Below are 20607 nucleotides of genomic sequence, written 5' to 3'. Positions count from 1 at the left end.
GACAGAAATAAAAACATTACATTGCAACATGGAACTAGTGTAGACATAACCCTGGTACTATATGGTGAAAAACCAAATGGTTAACTGCACATGGTTTGTTCCTTGACTGTCTGGCATTTTCCCCTCAAAAGCTTGATACACATAGACTCTCCACCAAATCCACGAGTATTTAAAAAGAGAAATATTGATGGCAAATGATTGTGATACCAGGCCTGCTAAAGGAAATAAAATCTGATTAGGACTTCAGCCCATTTGAAAATGGCTGAAAAAGCCAGTGCTTTGTGGTGTTGGTGCCTTTAAGAAAAAACTTTAATGAATTATATTTAATAAATTATATTTAATAAATAATATAAGTTACTGTGTGGTTAACTGAGCAGCCCATCTAAGAAGTCTTTGGAGGAGTGAAATGTAACCATTTAACTGTTTTTTTGCTTATTAGCATTAATTAGGAGGTGTCGGCGTCTGTGTTGTGCACCAATATAGTCGGTGGATACACTTTGTTAACAAAGTAGCTAGTAGTTATTGTTACTTTTGACTACAAAAGCCAGGGCAGCAGTGGCCAAAGTACTAAGGTAGAATTTTCAAGATAAGACACTGCAGACCATTGAGATGGCAAGAAATACATGGATACTCCCATCGTTTTATGTCTTAGATCAATCCAAGGGACAGCATCACATAACTTTCTATTATTTAATGGCTATCGCTCACATCAAATGTGCCTTATGTCTTGTTTTGTTTCTCTGTCATCCATTTAACATTTCCCAGCTTGAGAAACAGTTGTTGGCCTACATTTATGGATAACTTTGGGGTTTTGTGGTTTCTATTGTAGTTACTCAATAGTGTCAGTTGTTCTGTCTGCACTGATTGGTGGAGAGCTGCTGGAAATGGGCGGGGCTGAATTTTTGCTATGTCCTTACCTGCCTGGATATATCAGACTTTGAAATGAGGTGGGTGCAAGCTGCCAGGTGAAGCTTAGGCAGGTAATCTGTGCTCATTAGTGGCACCCAAAGTGTTTTTGACTCTTAATTTGGTCGACCGAAGTAGAGCCTGGAGGGGCAAACACAGGCAGTGAGAGTGATATTTTCACTAATGGGTTGAGCAGGTTCAGATAAACTGACACTTTTATGATATCAGTGTGTGCGTGACATCTGCATTTGTTTTCATGTAGGTAACTCCACTAAACAGTATGGAAAACCTATAAAACACTTTTGTTGTTATGAAGGCTTTTGATATTTGTATTCATAATTAACCCTCAGAACTAAGAACAGAGCCAAGCCCATAGAGATGGAATGTAGTGTTTATGTTCCTGGGTTAGTGTCAGTGTGTGCTGTGTGTGAAATGTAAAAAGATTCATGTAGGCTGTAACAGTTCAAATCTAAGCAAACATTGGAAATAAAAGCACAAAAGTGTGACCGCAAAAGACTGAGTGTGCATGCTTGGCAGAACGGAAAGAAAGGCGATGCTCATAAACAGGTCTGTTAGTTAGAAAACGTTTTTAAAAGTCTTTATTAATGAGGCTACACAATTAAATATATCACATATTTATAAATGTTATTTTGACCGCGTAAGTCTAATGACATATATGAAAGAAGATTATGTCTCTAAGCTGATGACAGGAGAACTAGAATTACTTGTAAGGTGTGGTACATGGACTGCATAGCTTACTGTAATACACACGCTACGCTTTTGTTTCTTTGTTCACCAACTCTTCCTACACAATCAGGGATTGAGAAACCAGACCTGTCACACATAAACATCCTGAGTGTATACACCACCCCTACTTAACAAAAAAATCACTTTTCTCAATGTGATCCAAGTACATTCACGTGAAAACGAAAGTTTTCAAAGGACTCTATGCAGTCCTCTGTAAACTAAATAAACTCTTTACTACTTTTAAAGGCTCTACAGGCCTCAGTTGGCATGTTATGACAGTACAATTAAGGAAAACACTGAACAAGTATGGCTTGTTTGGAAGATTTTCCAGCAACCCTTCCAAACTGGAACAATGTCCTTAGATAAGGGGCAAAGTGGAGATGTTTGATGATTTTGCACGGTGTTGTGTTTGATGAAGCCGTGGCACCGTACAATATGCACAAACCACAGCATATCAGCAATAACATCTCATACCAACTGTTAAGCACGGTGGTGGAGGTGTGAGGATTTGGGGCTTCTTTTGCAGCAACACAACCAGAGCACCTTACAGTCATCAACTCCTCTATATACCAAAGTATTCTAGGGTCAAATATGAGGCCATCTGTCTGACCGCTAGTTTGGCTGAAATTGGACTGTGCAAAAGGACAGTGATCCCGAGCACAGCAGTAAATCTACCATAGAACAGCCGAAAGAGAAGAGAATCAAAGAGTTGCAGTAGCTCAGCCAAAGTGTAGACCTCAAATCGATTGAAATGCTGTGGCGAGACCTCACGAAAGCTTTGCATAAATAATTGCCTGCAAACTGAAGCAACGTTGCAAAGAAGCAGGACAAAATTCCCCAAAAGATTTATAAAACCAAACAGAAAATCATTACTGCGAGTTATAGATGTTAAAGGTGGTTCTGCAAGCTTTTGCACAAAGAGGTTTCTTTTTCTCCAGACTGCACAGAGTCCTGTGAAAACGATACTACAGTATGGGTATGTATTTGTTAAACCAAATAGTCACTGTGACTATGTGACCTGTTTATGGACAACCAATCCTTAAGTTATAGATTTTGGCAATGGCTATCTAGTTTCCTTGGTGCAGGAATGGACCATTTTTGGAGAAAGACAAAAAACTATTAGGCTAGCCCTGAGTATCAAACTAGCACCTACATAGCTTGGTTGGGAATCTGCATTTATAGATTGTTTAGGTGCAGAGATACCTACTTTTTAGTGCTACATAACATCCAAATGCACCCTAGATGATTACTAGAACGATCACTTAGAGAGTATAGGACATTTACTAAACCATGCCTCATTATAGCATGTAGCACAGTTTGGAGTTTTATTCTGAACCTTCGAGTTTAGGTGTTGTCTATCAACATCTTGTTTTTCTCGTGTCAGACGCGACCATATTCACAAAGATGTCTAACACTAACAGCTAACCTGGTCAGCACTGCTTAGTTCAGATTTACCCATCACATTTATCTTTAGGTTTACACGTTCATGATATCAACACTTGATGCAAAATCAGATCCTGTAACTGTGTTTGTGATTATTTTTCTCATTTGTGTGATATATGAATTATAATTATTAGGGCTTTTTTGTTATTAGGGCTGAGGAGACTTAAAAAACAAATTTGAATTTATTACTTCTTAAATTGGGGGGAGGGATCACATGTTTCAGTGTTTTACTTGTGTGTCAACAAATTTATAGACACAGCTTGTTGCAAAAATACAAGGCAAGCACGCTGTTATGATGCCGTTATGCACTTTCTGAAATGTACTGGTGTCAGGAATCAGCACTTCACTATTATTCCTTCCCTGTTAGTATTTAAATATACTTGAGGTGGAGTGAAGGTGAAAGGCACAAAATCAAAAACTGAGAAAGAGAAACTCTCTGTGGCTTTAAACCGGTGATCAGGTGCTGATGCATTTCATGTCCCCCCTACAACCTCCCACCCACAGACACACAAACACATAAGGAAGTAGAAAAGGAGGGGAGGTGAGGGGTGAGGGCGTGGGGGGGGGGGGGTCAAACCACCAGAGGAAGATGTTGCTCCAGAAGCCTTTATTAACTCTACTGACAACTCCTGCTTTTAACCGCAGCTAGGTAATGTCACACATAGTAAGAAACAGACGCACACTTAAACCCACACTTACACACACACACACACACATTCAGAAGCAAGCATCCTGCCACCAAACTGGACAGCAACCAAGACTGTTGGTAGCACCTGCATTTTTGTTAAATGTTCCCTCTTATTCAGCTGTAGCATCCCTCTCCAAAATAGCTGTGAGCCCCCAGAACGCGTACACATGTATGGTTTGGTTTTGGTTGCATGTGTTCAGCAGGAGACAAGTGTGTATTGCCTGTTTTAGTTGTGGCCAAGCTCAGGGAGGTGATGGGTTGGGGGGGTCAGGAGTGGGTGTGGGGAGGAGCAGGATTTAGCTTGCTGGCTGACACTGGGCCAAGACTAAAATCGAGTGTGTGTGCAAGTGCTCGCAGCACACATACACAAATGCACGTGTCCACCATTTAAGATGTTCTTTTTGTTCATGCCTGCCTCTGAATTTTTTATAATCCTGCAGCCTGGCTTAAAAGTGTGTGTACATGTACACTTTTCTGTGTGTTGTCAGTGTGCATGAATGTGTGTGTGTGTGTGTGTGTGTGTGCGTGATGTCTCTCGAATTATATTATGTAAATAAGTGAGAAACGTACACCTTGTGAGATTAGTCTCTTCAGAAATTGGCTGATGTGTTAAAGTAGCTTTTCTGCAGAGACACTTGGTATCAGGAAAGCTAAAACAATATGTGTGTATGTGTGTGGATGGTGTCCAGTTTCTGGTGAACAATGTGAAATTACATATTGTTAGCGGGTTAAGAGGGGTTACCATTAGCTTAAAGTGGTGTTTTCTGAGCTGTGCGGTTTACAGCAAAGATGTTTGCTACCCACAGAGATTTATACACACACACACACACACACACACACACACACACATGCACAGATTATAACACAAACACACACTCCATGAGGACTAGATAAATGTCTGAGGCTCCAGCAGCAGGGGTTTTGGGAGCGGTGTAATTTGGTTTAATAAATAGAATTACATCACTTTTGTTTCTCTAACTCGGTCATGAGAGGTTGAATTCTGACTGTTTTTGTAGGCAAATTTTGTGTTTTTGTACAGAGCACCAAAGGTTGATCTATAAACTTGTGTAGGAACATGTTAGAAAGAGGGTAATGGACCATTGCATTAATCTCAGTTGTGTGCCCCATAATGAGCTGGTGGCTGAGTTTATTATCGTGTGTGTGTGTGTGTGTGTGTGTGTGTGTGTGTGTGTGTGTGTGTGTGTGTGTGTGTGGTTGTGTGTGTGTGTACTGCTAGCGGTCAGTAAGGTGATCTGAGGGCCGCAGTTAAAAACACAAACAGAGATGAAAGCAAAGTGCCGAGTCAACACAACAGCGGCAGACGGCAGCATTGTTTGTGAAGAAAAGCCGACGCTGTTGAATTAAGGCAGAAAAAACATGGCTTAATTACTGTCGCATAATACCAATTATTTTGTCTCCACACCCTTATCTTAATTACTTCAAAAGACCAACTTCAATTAGGACGTGAAAACTGCATCTAGAACTGGCAGTCCAATCCCCAGCTCCCCACGGAGGCAACGTCACTCAATTACACACACACACACACACACACACACACATACTCAATTACTCTCACACACAAGCTGAATCTTACCAACAAATTTGCTGATAATTAATTGACATGCCAGGCATAATATTCAGCATAAATAAATGAGCATTGTTCTGAAAACGAGGATGAAAGCGTACCAATTAATTCCCTGAATCAGTACAGAGCGAACTAGTAGCCGTCCAAATCATTTCATGTGTGCAAGATTCCAGTGAAATGTCAGCGATTTATCTAAACGGTAGGTTTGAATTAGAGCGATGTGCAGTTTATATGTTTCAAAAAGCAGAACCAGGTCGTTCCTGATCTCTGAGTGGAAGAACAAGCGCCACCTAATAATAATTGGACTTGAATTCTTGCTGTGTGGGCTTGTGTTTAGGCTTCTTCTTCTTTCATTGCTGATCGCCTAAAGCACTAAAGGCTACAGAATCAGTTACCAATATTTCCATTGGACACATACTGTATTGGTGCTGCTGTTATTTACAGTCGATTGAATAATTTGCAGGGGAACACTGAGCGTTGGAAGATGGCTTGATGGTTAACAGTTTTAAAGATTTACAGAATCATAAAAAATGTAGAATAACTGACAAAACTTCAAATCACTCTAATGCAAATTCATTTCCAATCAATTTGTCCTCAGCAATTCAAAACACCAATCACCGTCACTTGTTGTATACATTTTACTTGCTTTGGTTGTTACTGGCAGTATTACATAATTCAATAACTGCACAATGATTGGTAGCCTGGCAAAGTTGGTGTACAACTTTTCCACATTACTTCAAATTTTGTTGTATAAATGGAAAAAATTATATTGGGTAAGGTGAAAACTGGACCGGTGAGAGAAATCACTAAAATCACTGGTGAGGGTGGGAAGGAAAAACTCCCCTTTAACAGGAAGAAATCTTCGGTAGAACCAGGCTCAGCAAGAGACAGCCTTCTGGTTGGTGATGAGGGGAGGGAGACGGGCAAAAGACACACTGTGGAAGAGAGCCAGACATACCAGCGACCAAAAATATCTATGTTTATTTGCTATCTAGTGATGTAGGGCACAAAATTGGCACTTGTTTAGTCTAATTTGTACACAAGAAGCTGGGTCTCAAATCACAGACGTGGCATTACCAAAGTGTCCCATCAAACAATATCCTGTTGAGTCAGGGTGATATAGGTAAATTAAAAACATTATAGTAGAAACAACGCAATCTACATTTTCCACAGACCATTACTCTAGATAAGATAACTTTATTGTCTCCCATGGGAGTAAATCATCCTGGATCATTCATCTGCTGCATCAGATAACTAAGGCCCCATCCCCCAACACCATGCTACTAATGTGCATCCATGAAGTGAGTGTCCTGTACACAACAGACCAATGTTGTCCCAGAACGGATGATTCCTTGAAGTCTGTAAACAGATTTTTCCAAATACGAGTTCAGGTGGTGGTCCCATGCTTCCTAGCAACAAGGTTCCAGTCTCTAATCAGAGCATGTTACTACATATGAGTTTTCATTTTCCATGTTTGATTTACTCAAAACACCTTCCACACTTCATGCATGTTAGTCAACGCGGTCACCAGTTAACCTGTGTGGACGTGACAGTGCGTGGTTAAGTGTGTCTCTGTATTGGCTTTCTGATAGACTGGCAACCTGTCAGGGACGTGTCCTGCTTTTTTCTCCCAAGTGTCAGCTGGGTGAAAAATGGTGTTCTCCACTGCCACACCACCAAACCAAGAGACTGTTTAAGAAGTATGAAAAATGGATAGATGGATAAAGGACAGCGAAGAGCTTGCAGGTACTGCCACGCAGATTGTTATTAAGCCATATGATGAGAGGACTAACAGACAAAAGACATTTCTTAGGAACAACTTTCAGACAGCGAGAAGAGAGCAGAGTCTTCAGAAATGTTCAAGAAAAAAAATCAAACTATCATTTAAATTGTTATTTCCCAATTTGAAAGTATGTGTATAATTTTGAATGTGGTTTACTTCTAAAGTATTAATGGAGATTTACTTTACAATATGCTTACCTAAGCAAAAAATCTTTAGTTATTGTATCTAAATGTTGCCTAAAGTCTTCCAAGCAATAAGCATGTCCATCTCTCACCTTCCTTTTTCTCACCAGCAATGAGCTCTTGAAACAGTGTTGTCTTATCTTCTTAAAGACCCTTTAGTGCCAACTAAGACTAAGCTGAGAGGACTAAAGTGCAAAGTGTGTGTGTGTGTTTTTACGTCATTGAAGGCAAGGGAGTCCACAAGAATGAGGTGATACTCAGGGTGTGTTTGTGAAGAGATGAAAGGTAATGTGGACCATCAGGTCACATGTCTGGCTACATGACAGAGGGCTGGGAAGCATTACCGTCCTGAACCTTTAGAGGGGAGGAGTGTGGGCTGTGTATTGGAGAGTCTCTTTCTGTGGGTGAGTAAGGTAGAAGGTAGGAGGGGTGTTCTTGTCCCTGACCCATGTCTAAGTGGCGCTGCAGTGTTTACTGTGAGGAAGGAAGCTGTCATCTATGTTTGCTTCCATCTGAGCAAGAAGGAGCAACCCCCCCACCCCCCAAATACAGAGACAGACAGACACCGGGGTTTTGTACATTTCTGAAGACTGAAAATAAAGAGCAAGAGAGGAAATATTAGTTTGAGTTACTCCATTTGGTCTGCATTGGTATGTCGGTATGAGTGTATCTGGGGCTGGACCCTTCAGCCCCCCCCTTCAAAGGCCCACAGGTGATTGACAGGCTTTCTACTTGAGGTATAGAGTTTCCCCTTGGTGTAAAGTCCCTGTGGCTCTTCTCCAAAGGGTGACTGCATTCCTGACTAGGTCATGAACTAACAACCTTTACCACCACCAACGCAACCAACACCCCTCCCTGCACTATGGATACAGAGCAACCCAAAAATCAGCAGTCCTCCACTCTTGCTTCTTTAACTCGGTTCACTTAGCATTAAGTTTACAATTGTTTCTTACTTTCAATATTAAAGTGCGCACAGAGCCTGTGCTAGCTCAGACCTGAAGCATGCCAGGTTTCAAAACTCAATAATTAGTGAGTCAGGACCAACACAAAATCATAATCCGTGTCTCACTTCCATACTTAGTGATTCTGTATAAGTTTTGAGTATTGTATCCGTTCAAAATGGAAAATGAGACAATATTTACTTCTTCTGGTTTTGCTCAATTTTGAGCTCAGTGACAGAACACGCATTTGTGAAATAGAGTGGAAAACAGAATAAAGTCTGCACGATGCTGGGAGGACTCCAGGACGGTGCCGATGGGATCAGGTTGTTATGTAATAAAGAATAAGGTGTAACGGTGGAGGAGAGAATGGGGGTGTTAAGAAATACTGTAATGGAACGCCAACAACTTTGATTTGGTTCTACCTTAACTTAGACTAAAAGGTTGTGGTCTTGGCAGTTTGCGGAATAACCCACAGGAATTGGTCATTTTTTTGTATCCAAATACAAATATCCTTGTAACCGATCCGTTTTGAGTTTTCTGTTGAACTGAACAGAGCTGAGCAGTATGATGGGATTCTTTAATCAGCCATGATTTTTTTGTTTAGATTTATTCAGAATTCAATTTTTGTTGCGCTTAATATAGTCAAGAGTTTTGTACACCAGAAAAGGATATAAACCATGGTCAGAGCGGGACTTTGAGAAACTGGCCCCTCAACGATAACCACTGCACTAGTCAAACAAAAATCAGGTCCAATGTGTTTTGGTTAGATCACACATGTATTTTCTTTTAGTTCAGTTGTGTATGTTATTAGTATGTTTTACTCAGACTTTTATAGTGTGTTCAGAATGCACAACAGTCTAACACAAACACATAAATGTCAGCCACTATACAGTATTACTACTACTAATAGCCATAAGGCCTAACAGTCCCTATAGAGATATTGTGTGTTTTTGTTGTTTGTGGGTGGGGGGTGTTTTGATGGATTAATGTCTTGTTGTGTTTTTTTAATTTTAACCATGGCAACCATTCTGAGCCTATATAAGCACTTCATTTCTTCTCCTATACTGGCACGCACGCACACACACACACACATACACACCTTCACACATGTAGATACACCCAAGCCCAACCCGAGCACCCTTCGGGCCTACCTCCGGGGCTCCAAGTCTGATGAGCTGCACCCATTTCTGCTTGCTGTACTCTCAATCTCTATCTCGACCTCAGCAGAAAGCCAAGGAAATTACGGGCCTTTTCCTGGAATGTGATTAGATTCCTGATGTTGGCAGCCACACATCTCTGTTTTTTTAATTGGGTTCCGAGGCGCGACGAGATTAGCCTTGTGACATCATTGATGGTCCGTTTGTGTGTGTCTGTGCGTGTGTGTCTGTGCAGAGAGGTTGGTGGTGTTTGCTGATAAGAGATGGTATGGGGATCTCGGGCATTTGTGTGGATGAATCCCCCGCTCCCCAATGGTTGATGTCGTGCTAATCTGGTCTACGAGTATTTGGGGGTTTTTATTTCCTTTTTCCTGATGCACTTGTGCATCCTGTATGCATGGAGAGGTATTTGTTTGCTCTTGTTTGTTTGAAAGGTTGGCATGTTATTGTGTATTACATGTAAAACATTCATGCAGCATTAGTCACGTCTCAATCTGTCAGTGTGCTAACTGTTGGTTTCTGTTGGTTCCAGAGCATTCGCCGTAACACGCCAACACTTAAAGAAATGCAGTCAATCAATCAACTTTCTTGAACAGCAGCATTACCATTTATGCCAGAACCCTATAGTTTTCTATCTTGAGCTAAATGCTTTAAGCAACACAGGGTCATCTGCTTGCCAAAGGTTTATCCAAGCTCCTTCATACACAAACAATTTAGGCAAGAGCCAAATGCGATCTGAAAACCATTTTTAATTAATATTAAACACCTACCAGGCACATAGTACAAGTAAATGAGTTTATTCTGCAATATAAAAGTAATTAATGTTTTCCTCTTTCCTTTTTTTTTCTCTTCTGGATAATTGAAAGGGGGCAGTGACCCAGAGCCATGAATCAGCTAGCCGCCACTTCTAGCTATTTTGCAATGTCCCTAAATCATAACAACAAAGACCCAAATAGTAATAGACCACACTCATTGTTAGTTCTGCCTGTAACCACTCCATTGTATTTAAACATGATGCTGTGAACTGTGCCACTGAAGTTGTGCAACTTGTGTGCAATTCAAAGTTCAAACTTGCCACCTGCATATGTGTAATCTGAAACAGGTGCCTTGACTTCCTAATTATCAGATGACCTGCACAGAACTATCGGTGGAAACTTTGACTCAGATTTAAAGGTCATGGACAGTGTGAATGGGTATAAAGGGTGGGCTGGGGGGGGTATGGGTCTCCCACTCCTCGCCTTCTCAGCTCCACCACCCCCACATCCCCCCCATTAGCTTGCATCCCCTCCTCCGTGGGCCAGAGAACAATCAGCCTGGCGTCTGATACTTCCTGCCCGGCAATAATTACCCCACCTAATTAAAACTTAATTGCTGGCCTCTCCGACCGCCATCTTAAATGAGCAATGGGAGCCGGGGCGGGGGCGTAAGCCTGCTGGGATGTTTGTGTGGACGGCAAATTGGTTTATCCCTATCAGATTCCTCAGTCCCTGGCCCCGCGCACGCTACTGCACCGCTCTACTGCCCAGAAACAGAAAGAAAGGGAGAAGGCTTAATGTGATGGAGGCCAGACAAGGCCTAATGAGATCTACTTTTTTCCCTGCTTCTTTAAACCACACTTTCATTCGCAGTTTCGATTAGTTAGCTTGAAGGAGCCTGTCTGGCCAGGTTGATGAAAAGTGTGAGCGCTATGAAGTCGGCCTTGTGAGGAGAAAGAAAAGGCTTATTTTGGGGGGAGCTGGGGGTGGAGGGGGAAGTGGTGGTGGTGGGGCAAAGAGAGGGAACGAGACAAGAGATAAGGAAGTTAGGATTCATGGCCCCACTGCAAAATCATCAGGGGTAAATGAAAGAGGAAATGCTGCGTTAATCGTTATGGATTCTCATAATTGTTACGATTAAATTTCATAATTGACTAATGGCCAGCTGCGGCTTGCATTACACGCAGGATAAATACATCACATTAAACATGCAAGCTGAGAGGAGATGAGTAGAGATGGATGGACAGATAGGACAGGATGGATGGATGGATGGATGGATGGACATGCATGCCAGGCTTGTAAATAACTGATGGCCAATATGGAAAGGAGTAAAAGAAAACGCATGAAGGTGAAGGACAGAAGGAAAACTAAGTTAAGAGACAGGGGGATTTATGATAAGGTGGAAACAGAGAAAGATGAAGATGTGAAGGGAGAGGGAAGCTAGATTCGTGGCCTCCAGGGGTATTAGGCTGGGTGCCAGAGTGTGTGTTTTTCCATGTTAGTGCTCCCTGCCACACTCCCTTCTTCTTCCTATGAACTCTGATTTCCCTAAAACCCATCTCTCGCTCTTGCCATCCTTCACTCTTGAACTCGCTCTGGTTTTGCCTTCCTTTCTTCATCTTTGTCCCAGGGAAACAAGCGAAAGGCAGTTGTGATGAGCAGATAGCAGGGGGGCAACGGAAGGAGGGGAGTGCAGCAGCGGAGGTGGAGGTGTGGAGGGAGAGAGAAAGTTGGAGGGTGATTAGAGAGAGATGACAGGTGACATCCATAAAGGGATTACGGAACAGGCCTCAAAGACAGGGCCCTAATCCTGGCTTTGTACAGGCACAGATAAACAGCTCCACTGATGGCTTGCTCTCTTAAAAAGTGAACATGAGCTACACAAATAACTTCCTAATTCCCCCTTTGTAGAAGTGAGTGCACGCTACAACACAAATAAGTTCCCTAATTCTTCCTTTGTATAAGTGAGCCCGAGAAGCACAAAATAACTTGCTCTCGAGGTGTTTGTGAACAGGATGCTCTGTAAGAGGCGAGAGTGACTGTGGGTGTTTGCGTGCTTGCAGGAGGGGGGGCCCACAAAGTGTCAATATGTGTCTTGGAAATGTGCGATTGTACTTGGTAGCATATGGTTGTTGGGACTTTTGAAATATTTGCAGGCTTACATTCACAAAGAAAAAAACTGCTTAGAAATGAGAATTAAAGTGGAAATATTAAAACGCACACACTCAGGAGCACCAGCAGTTGTCAGTTTGTGGTCTAATTAAGCGTTACCTTAAAAACAGAGAGGGAGAATACACACACACACACCACACACACCTGTGCTCCACAGACAGGAAAGACCACCAACTGAAAGTCTGGTTTCCCATCTAAGCGTGTGTGTGATGCATGTTTGTGTGTGAATGTGTGTGTGTGTGTGTGTGTGTGTGTGTGTGTGTGTGTGTGTGTGTGTGTGTGTGTGTGTGTGTGTGTGTGTGTGTGTGTGTGTGTGTGTGTGTGTGTGTGTGTGTGTGTGTGTGTGCACATGTGCCTAAATTCAGCGGACTACATTGACTATTTGTGTACAGACATTACTAAAAATCCCAAGAGATGGCTCAGTGTCGTTCATTATATTATTGTCAATCCAATTATATTAGTTTATTAGCCTACTATAAGATAAATAGAAGCTTATGTCTTCCACAATTAAAGAGACGCATGCTGAAAAGGATTCCACTATAGTAAAGTTATGTTTCAAATCACTGAAAGACCAAAAAAATAAAGTTAAATGGCTTTACTGAGGCAGCAATAACCAGGTCCAAGCACAAAGTAGCATAAATGTAAAATAAAGACTGCGCTGTAGCAAGCAAGCAAATATTTTAGGGTTGCTCAATTATGCTAAAGTCTAACAATTTGAACCACATAATTAAAAATAACATTGCATTAATCACAATACAAATATTAGGTTTATTGCACACGTAAATGTAAACATCCTAGTTTTAGCATCATATGTTGTGAGTTACTGCTCAGTGTATGCTAATAAGGTAACCAGCTCTGCTAATATTAACGATGGGCATGATTTATGACAATCAAATCTGAAAAAGTCAAAATTGGATAGACAGGTAGTATGAGTCATTATAAACATCTAACACTTCTTTTGTGTGTGCAATTAGCATGGAAGTCTTTAAAGGGTCTTAACATAAAGGGGGGGCTTGTCCAGGATTCAGATACAAACGTGGCCTTCCCTATATTCAATCCAAATCCGGATAGGAGGTGAGACTGAAAAAATGCAGCCAGAAGAAGCCTTTCAGCAGTAAAAACTGATGACCATCCTAAAGGACGCGAGCAATAATTCCATGCACTAGTTACTGCAAGGCCCATAGAGCTTGCAGAAGGCCATGACAGAACTAAGAGGAGCCAAACACATTTTTCTTTTGTCACTTGAATGCACTTATCTTGTTCACAGGTTGTTGAGGGTTGAGAATATTTGTGTACGTTCCCCACCCATATATATACTTTTCCCACACACACAACCACTAGGGTCACAGCAAATTTAGTTAACAGATAGTGTTTTGATAGCAGTGCTACTTATCACGCTGGCTATGATATCTGCTTGGCTCCCTCTAGCCTTCTCTTTCTTCTTTTAAATATGGAAGGCCAAATCTCTATCTGCTATTTCACACTTTGCCTTTCATCACCCTCCATTACCTGGTAATGAACAGATCCCTGCTCTTTCTTCTTCCCCCACTCTGTTAAGTTCATCCAAATTCGGCCATAGTTTCTCTGCAATCGACACTTTTTTGAGGCATAAAAGTAAAGCAGAGCAGAAGTACACGTCTCACTTAATGACTTCATTTTCTCTTTCATGGCCCTTTCAGTATGTCTGCAGTGGGAGTCCTCGCCTAAAGCACTGATTTAGTGACATAGATACTACCATGAAATGTACCGGCTAAAAGGAGCATGACTAGATGTGTGGGATTGATGCAGAAGCAGGTCAAGCATTGATTGGACAGCTATTTTGAGGATTTTCAAATGCACTGATAGTGAGAGAAGTTGAGTGTGGGTGTGACGAGGGAATAGGAGGAAAATAAGCAAACAGCGGCTACAAATGCAGACAAACGCATAAACACACACATCTCTGTCACACTCAAACGTTACACACTCGTACACACACCTCAGCCCCCTCTAATAATCCGCTAATCCTGTTTATCATCAGCCAGCTCCTCTCAGTGCGAACGATACATGAGAGAAATCATACTCACAAACACACTCCAATGTGCAGAGCTGAGATACAGTATAAATACACACATCTCTATTTCTTGATTTCTTTCTCAATCTTCACTCCGTTTTGCTATTTTCCTCTACGCTATGTTATGCATCAGTTATGCAGTTACACATCACAATCCCACATCAATGCCCAGCCTCTCAGAAATACTGTTTGCTTCTTGCTTCTGTGTCTGAAGAGTTTTACTAAGCTGTGGAGAGCTCGCGTCTTCTCGCTCCCCTCATTGGGTTTTTAACTCCCTGCAAACGCACATACAAATTCTGAGACTTCCATGTGAGCGTTGGGAGGATTGTAAAAGTTCAGCTGTAGTTTTGGACCACATTTATTTCTAAAGAAAAAGCATATTTTCTACGATATCCCAGTCTGAAAATAGGAGTAGAAGGTATAATCACAGATGATCCAGGCTTGGGTACATAAGCAGGCAATAAATCTATATTTTTCATATTTCTCTTTTGGGATGCTGATTCAAGTAAGGTCTAAGTAAGTTGTAAATATAGCCATAATCGCCATTTCCCATTTCATAAGGTAATCTGTGGCGCTTAAGGGGTCATTGGAGGAATTGCTGTTTGGCTGTTGCGAAGCACAGAGCAGGTTTTTTTCAAGCCTGGTATTGTGTAACTCTTGCTTGTCATATCTTTGAAGGAAAAATGAAAGCGGATAGGAGGACAAGGATAGGAAGGGAAATGTTGCAGTTCCTCTATGGCAAAAAGTGGCTGAACATAGGATGATACTATGCCAAGTTTTTTCTGAAAGATGATGAGTCTTTGGTCTTTGTATTCTACTTCGAGAATCACCTTGTTTGTGCAAAAATACATTTTTATGCTGTCAGGCTGTTTGTTTGGCTTTCGTGTTTATTAGAGATTAAACCAAAGAGATGGGAATAAATTATGTTTTTGCCACAGGCTGCTTTTGTACAGTACTGTATGCATATTGTTAGTATTAGAATGAAAAAACTAGCTAGCTAAAAATGCTATCTACCTAGCATTAAGATCTATGCTAATGACTTATCCATAACTAAAAATTGTTTATGCAAACTGGCAACACTATCAGGGCAGTAAAATCAAACATGCATGAATGCTAACATTTAGTTTCCATTTTATTTAACATTTGAACAAGGGAAGGCACATGAAAATATACTGAAATTATTAACATTTTCTATAAAGACAATCCATTTACAAGTTGCATGGAAAAAGAAGAAGCATCAAAAACTTGCAAAACTTTCAAATCTACTCACTACACAAAAAAAGCATGATCATTTGAAATGCATGGTGTGTAATACTAGCATCGAATTAACATTTTCCTACTCAGTCATTTACACCAAGTCCCTGTCAGATTTTCCGAGATTAAAACATCTGCACTCTGTTCTGCCACTCTAATTAAAGTGAGTGATGGCTTGGCAGCGGGTGAGGTGTTTAGTCAGTTATCTGTTGCCACCATCAACACCTACTTCATGACAAATTACACCCACAACTTGACCAGGATAGATGGAGGAGCAGATAGAAATGCCTGCAGAGCATTTGAGGATTTGCAGAGAAAGAACATTTGAAAGAGAAGAACAGCATCAGCTTGTTTTTGGTTTTTTTCATGTAATGTGTTTTCTCTTAATGCTTTAACACTTTGATGTGAGTCCAAGTGTGCTTAGGGGGCAAAGAGGCCTCAGGGAAGTGGAAAGGTCTGGTCACTTAGGTCTACCTATAAACACCGGGGGGCCATTCCATTTCCTGAGTTCAGGAAGCCCACTTTTGAGGAAGCTCCGTGGGTTCGATTTCTCTCATTTCCTCCTCTGACACCATTCCTGGTTGGAGTGCAGGAATGCAGCTGGGGAAGCGCCTCAGCAGCATCCTATGGTTGTTTCCTGACTTTGAGAAATGAGACATCAAGACAGCAGAGGAGAATAGACAAAATGACCTATTTATTGTGGTGGTCACCTTGAGGTGAGATCCAAAGTACTTTACAATCAGTACGCACATTCAGTCACAATTATGTTTCTGAGATACTTTCTAAACTTTAATAAGTGAAAAGGAGAAGGCAAGACGGTGTTAAATACAGCACATGGACCATCTAAGCTGACATAACCCTATTATACACACATACAGAAACCATCACATACACATTCTTGGACACACACATGCACACATACACACACAGTAATTTCCTCAGATGGCCTGTAATCTTGCAGGCCTCCATCTCAGCGGCTTAGCCCAGTGGACTGGGGCAGCCGCTGCCAGCTTTCTACCCAGGGCGGGGGGCCCGGAGGGGGGGGCACAGGGGAGCCGCGGGGCCTGGAGGAGCCCCACATGGATTGTATTTGGGAGCCTGAGGCATGAAATGGAATAGGTTTAATCTGTTATCACCTGCAGGGGAGTGTCGGGGCCAGCCACTGACAGACATAACGGTTGAGGTGGTGGTGGTGATGGTGTTGGGATGGGGGGTGGGGGGGTCGCAGCACCTCAGTCCCCGCTGGTAAATGAAATATCAGCCACTACAGACGGAGAGTGATATTAGTTTAATTTCTCTGAAGCTCACCTTTTCTGCCTCCCTGCCTGCCTCTCTCTCTCTCAATCTATATCTCTCTTCCTGTTCCCCACATTCAAGATTCAACAGTCAGTCTGTATGAGATTTGGCTTTGCTACATGAACCATATTAGTACTGGAAATTTGTCTTTTTGTCCTCGGCATGACCTATGTGTGCACATGCAGGAACTCACAAATTATTGGGAGGAATCTTCTTGAGCCACCCATTTTGAATCCCATCAGCTATTAAATGTTGTTAGCAAACAGTGCTACTTGTTAGGCCACTCTAACCACTGATAAACAGAAAGTAGGTCAGATTATATAAGACATATTTTAATAAAGTGTTGTGAAAAAGTATTTGCCCCCTTCACAATTTTTTAGTTTTGCCACACGTGTATGTTTCAGATTATCTAACAAATCTTTGACAAAGCTAACACGGGTATATACGTGTTTTTTGATAATTTTATCTATTAGGAAAAGAAGCTATCCAAATTACCAAACACTTTATAAAAAGATTCAGTGGCCTTTTTCTTAAATCATGGATTAACTGTGATTAACCACAAGCACACTCAGGCTAAAGTAGGCTAAAAGATCTCAAAAAGCAACACATCATGCCACGGTCTAAAGAAACAGCTGAGAAACAAAGTCACTGACATCTATCGGTCTGGAAAGGGTTACAAAGACATCTCTAAGACTGTGGGACCACAGTGAGCACCATTATCCACAACTGAAGAAAACATGGAACAGTGTCCTACCAAAATTACTCCTAGAGCGCATCGACGACTCATCCAGAAGGCCAAAAAAGAACCCAGGACAACATCTAAGGAACTGCAGCCCTCACTTGCCTCAGTTAAGGTCAGAGTTCGTGGTTCAACAATCAGAAAGAGACAACAATAACATCCATGGGTGAGTTTCAAGGAGAAAACCTGCTGACCAAAAAGAACGTCTTGTCTCGCATTTGGCAAAATAACATCTTGATGATCCATCTGGGAAAATATTCTGTGGCCTGACAAAACAAAAGCTCAAAAAGACGAGCTTTTTGAACGGGATGAGTCCTGTTACATTTGCTCTAAAACTAACTCAGCATCTCATAAAAAGAACATACCAACAGTTAAACACGGTGGTGGTAGTGTGATGGTCTGGGGCTGCTTTGCTGTAATTGATTGAACCATGAATTCTCCTCTCTAACAGAAGATCCTGTTGGAGAATCTCATCAGTTCAACAGAACAATCATCTAAAACACACCAACAACTTTAGCTCTAAATGGCTAAAAAAAAAAAAAACACACACAATGAAGGTTTTGGAGTGTCCTAGTCAAAGTCTGCACTTAAATCTAATTGAGATGCTTTAGGATAACCTTATTAAATAGGTCCTTCGTGCTTGAAAATCCTCAAATCTGGCTAAATTTAAATAAATTCTTTAAGAAGAGTGGTCAGAAATTGCTCCACAATGATCTGAAAGACTCATTGCCAGTTATTAGAGATGTTTGATTGCAGTTCTTCCTGCCAAGGGCAGTACAACAAGTTATCTGGTTTAGGGGGCAATTCCTTTTTTGCACAGGGCAGACGAGGTTTGTATAACTTGTTTCTGTGAATTAATGAAATCGTCATTTAAAAAATTAAGTTTGTATTTACTTGGGTTATCTTGCCTATTGGCTTATTTACATTTATTTATAACACTCTCACAAATTATTGTATTCTCTACACCACAGGTGTCGAACTCCAGGCCTCGAGGGCCGGTGTCCTGCAGGTTTTAGATGTGTCCTTGATCAAAGAAAGCTGATTTAAATGACTAAATTACCTCCTCAACATGTCTTGAAGTTCTCCAGAAGCCTGTTAATGAACTAATCATTTGATTCAGGTGTGTTGACCTGGGTGAGATCTAAAATCTGCAGGACACCGGCCCTCGAGGCCTGGAGTTTGACACCCCTGCTCTACACTGTGACTCCATGCAAAAGTATTTGCTGCTTTAACATGATCAATCTTACCACGTTACTTTCTTGACTACCAGAATTTAAAGGGTAAAGTTCAGTAACCAAGTTTATATAATTTGTGAAATCCAACAGTGATCGGAGACCTCAGTATGACAAAAATGACTGAAACTGTGTCCAATGAACTTGCTTTCTTGTTGCCTTTGAAATGGTTGCTTCGAAGACGGGGACCAGGTCTGAAACCATTTACAGTCAGATGTCATCTTCAAAGCTACTTTAGCCAGGATGCCAATAAAATGGCAATAAGATGAAGTCACCTTGTTATCAGCAGAGGTGACACACTCTGTATTGCATTGAGAGATTTGTAATTTACGTGTCTATTTTAAAAGGATACAATAGCGCGTAGTGCTGCGTTTCCATCCTGGTCATGGGGAACCCCATTGCAGGTCATGACATGTATTTCAGGAGGTCTGTGGAAATTTACAGAAATAGAGAGCAGATAAAATCTCTACAGATGCTGAAAAGGCATCTTAGACGTCCACAGTGAGGGATTACAATCTAGAAGGTTACAAACCACTGTTTTTGCAGGTCACGTTTTTCTTTGAGCATCCTTTTGTGGCCCATGAAGATCAAATGCCTTCATAAACTGGGTGATCAGAACAAGAACAAGGTGAGCTCTGCTGAAAAGTCTAAGTTTAAAAAAGGTGTGATGTGTGTATTCATTATTTATTCTTTTAAATCCAATCCCTCGAAAAGTGTTTGACAGCAACTGTTATGGATCTCACCTCTATGTGAGCTGTTTGGCACAGGTTTAAGAAAAAAAAAAAACATGATCGTCTTGTAGTAGTTTGACGACGCTGACATCTCCTCAACCACAATTTCCTGTAAAGGAATGAGAGAAAGAGAGAGAGAGAGAGGTCTGGTTTGACACTCAGGGGGCGTTGGAGAGGTTGAAAGGATGCAACTTTTTTTTCTTTTTTTAAAAAAAAGCCGCTTTCTCACTCCTTGAAGTGGCTCACCGTCTCTGCTACTGTACTGAGAAGAAGACATAAAGAATAGGAGTGGGTGAAGGTTATGAAGTAAAACTCTACAACTGGGGGAGGGAGAAAATGTTGGGAAATTGTGGTGAAATGACTACCTGTGAAAGTAGAAGCTGCCTCCTTTATCATTTCAACCTCTGAGCCTTAACCAGCACCTCTTTTTTGGGATATACCAAATAATTGAGGGTGAGATCGCTTTTTTTGTCTCCACCAGACAATAAACCACATTCCCTTTATTAATGTATTCATGTCTTTCCTGCTTCATATCTCTACAGGAAGATGTTTGTTTGTTATGGTACAATGGTGTGTAGATTGTACCACTGGGAGTGGCATGTTCGCTCCTTTTTATTTTTTTTCCCCCTTTTTTTGCAAGGCAAGTCATTTTCGGTTTAAGCTGACATAGCTCTAAAAATAGGTGTGGTTGGGAGGTTGATATTCTCACCCACGCGTATTTACAAACTCCTGCTCCTTACCCGTGCACATACACACGTTGATACAGCGTATTCACGCACACATGCTCCATTTTGCCAACAACCCACACAAACAGATGTGGCACATGCGACAGAAAATATTCCGTTTCACACGTTTTCGCTCAACTTTATTGTTGCTGAGTATCACCAGGAGGCCTTTATAGGTTTATGACACCCTAAAAAAAAAGAAAGAAGTCGGTTTTCTTTCT

The 20607-nt window shown here is 41.3% G+C and overlaps 1 long non-coding RNA gene across 1 annotated transcript; it reads right to left on the bottom strand.

The window, feature by feature from the left end:
• Positions 1–16799: 16799 nt before the first annotated feature.
• Positions 16800–19355, bottom strand: LOC120433790. Its single transcript, XR_005608758.1, has 3 exons — positions 19283–19355; positions 17714–17798; positions 16800–16927 (listed from the first exon to the last, which is right to left on the bottom strand). It is a non-coding gene; the product is annotated as an uncharacterized LOC120433790 (long non-coding RNA).
• Positions 19356–20607: the final 1252 nt, after the last annotated feature.

Source organism: Oreochromis aureus, linkage group 17 (genome assembly GCF_013358895.1).
Source record: "Oreochromis aureus strain Israel breed Guangdong linkage group 17, ZZ_aureus, whole genome shotgun sequence".
NCBI classification, from domain to species: domain Eukaryota; kingdom Metazoa; phylum Chordata; class Actinopteri; order Cichliformes; family Cichlidae; genus Oreochromis; species Oreochromis aureus.
The sequence above is the reverse complement of the archived record's forward strand: the minus strand, read 5'-3'. Positions and strand labels throughout refer to the sequence as shown.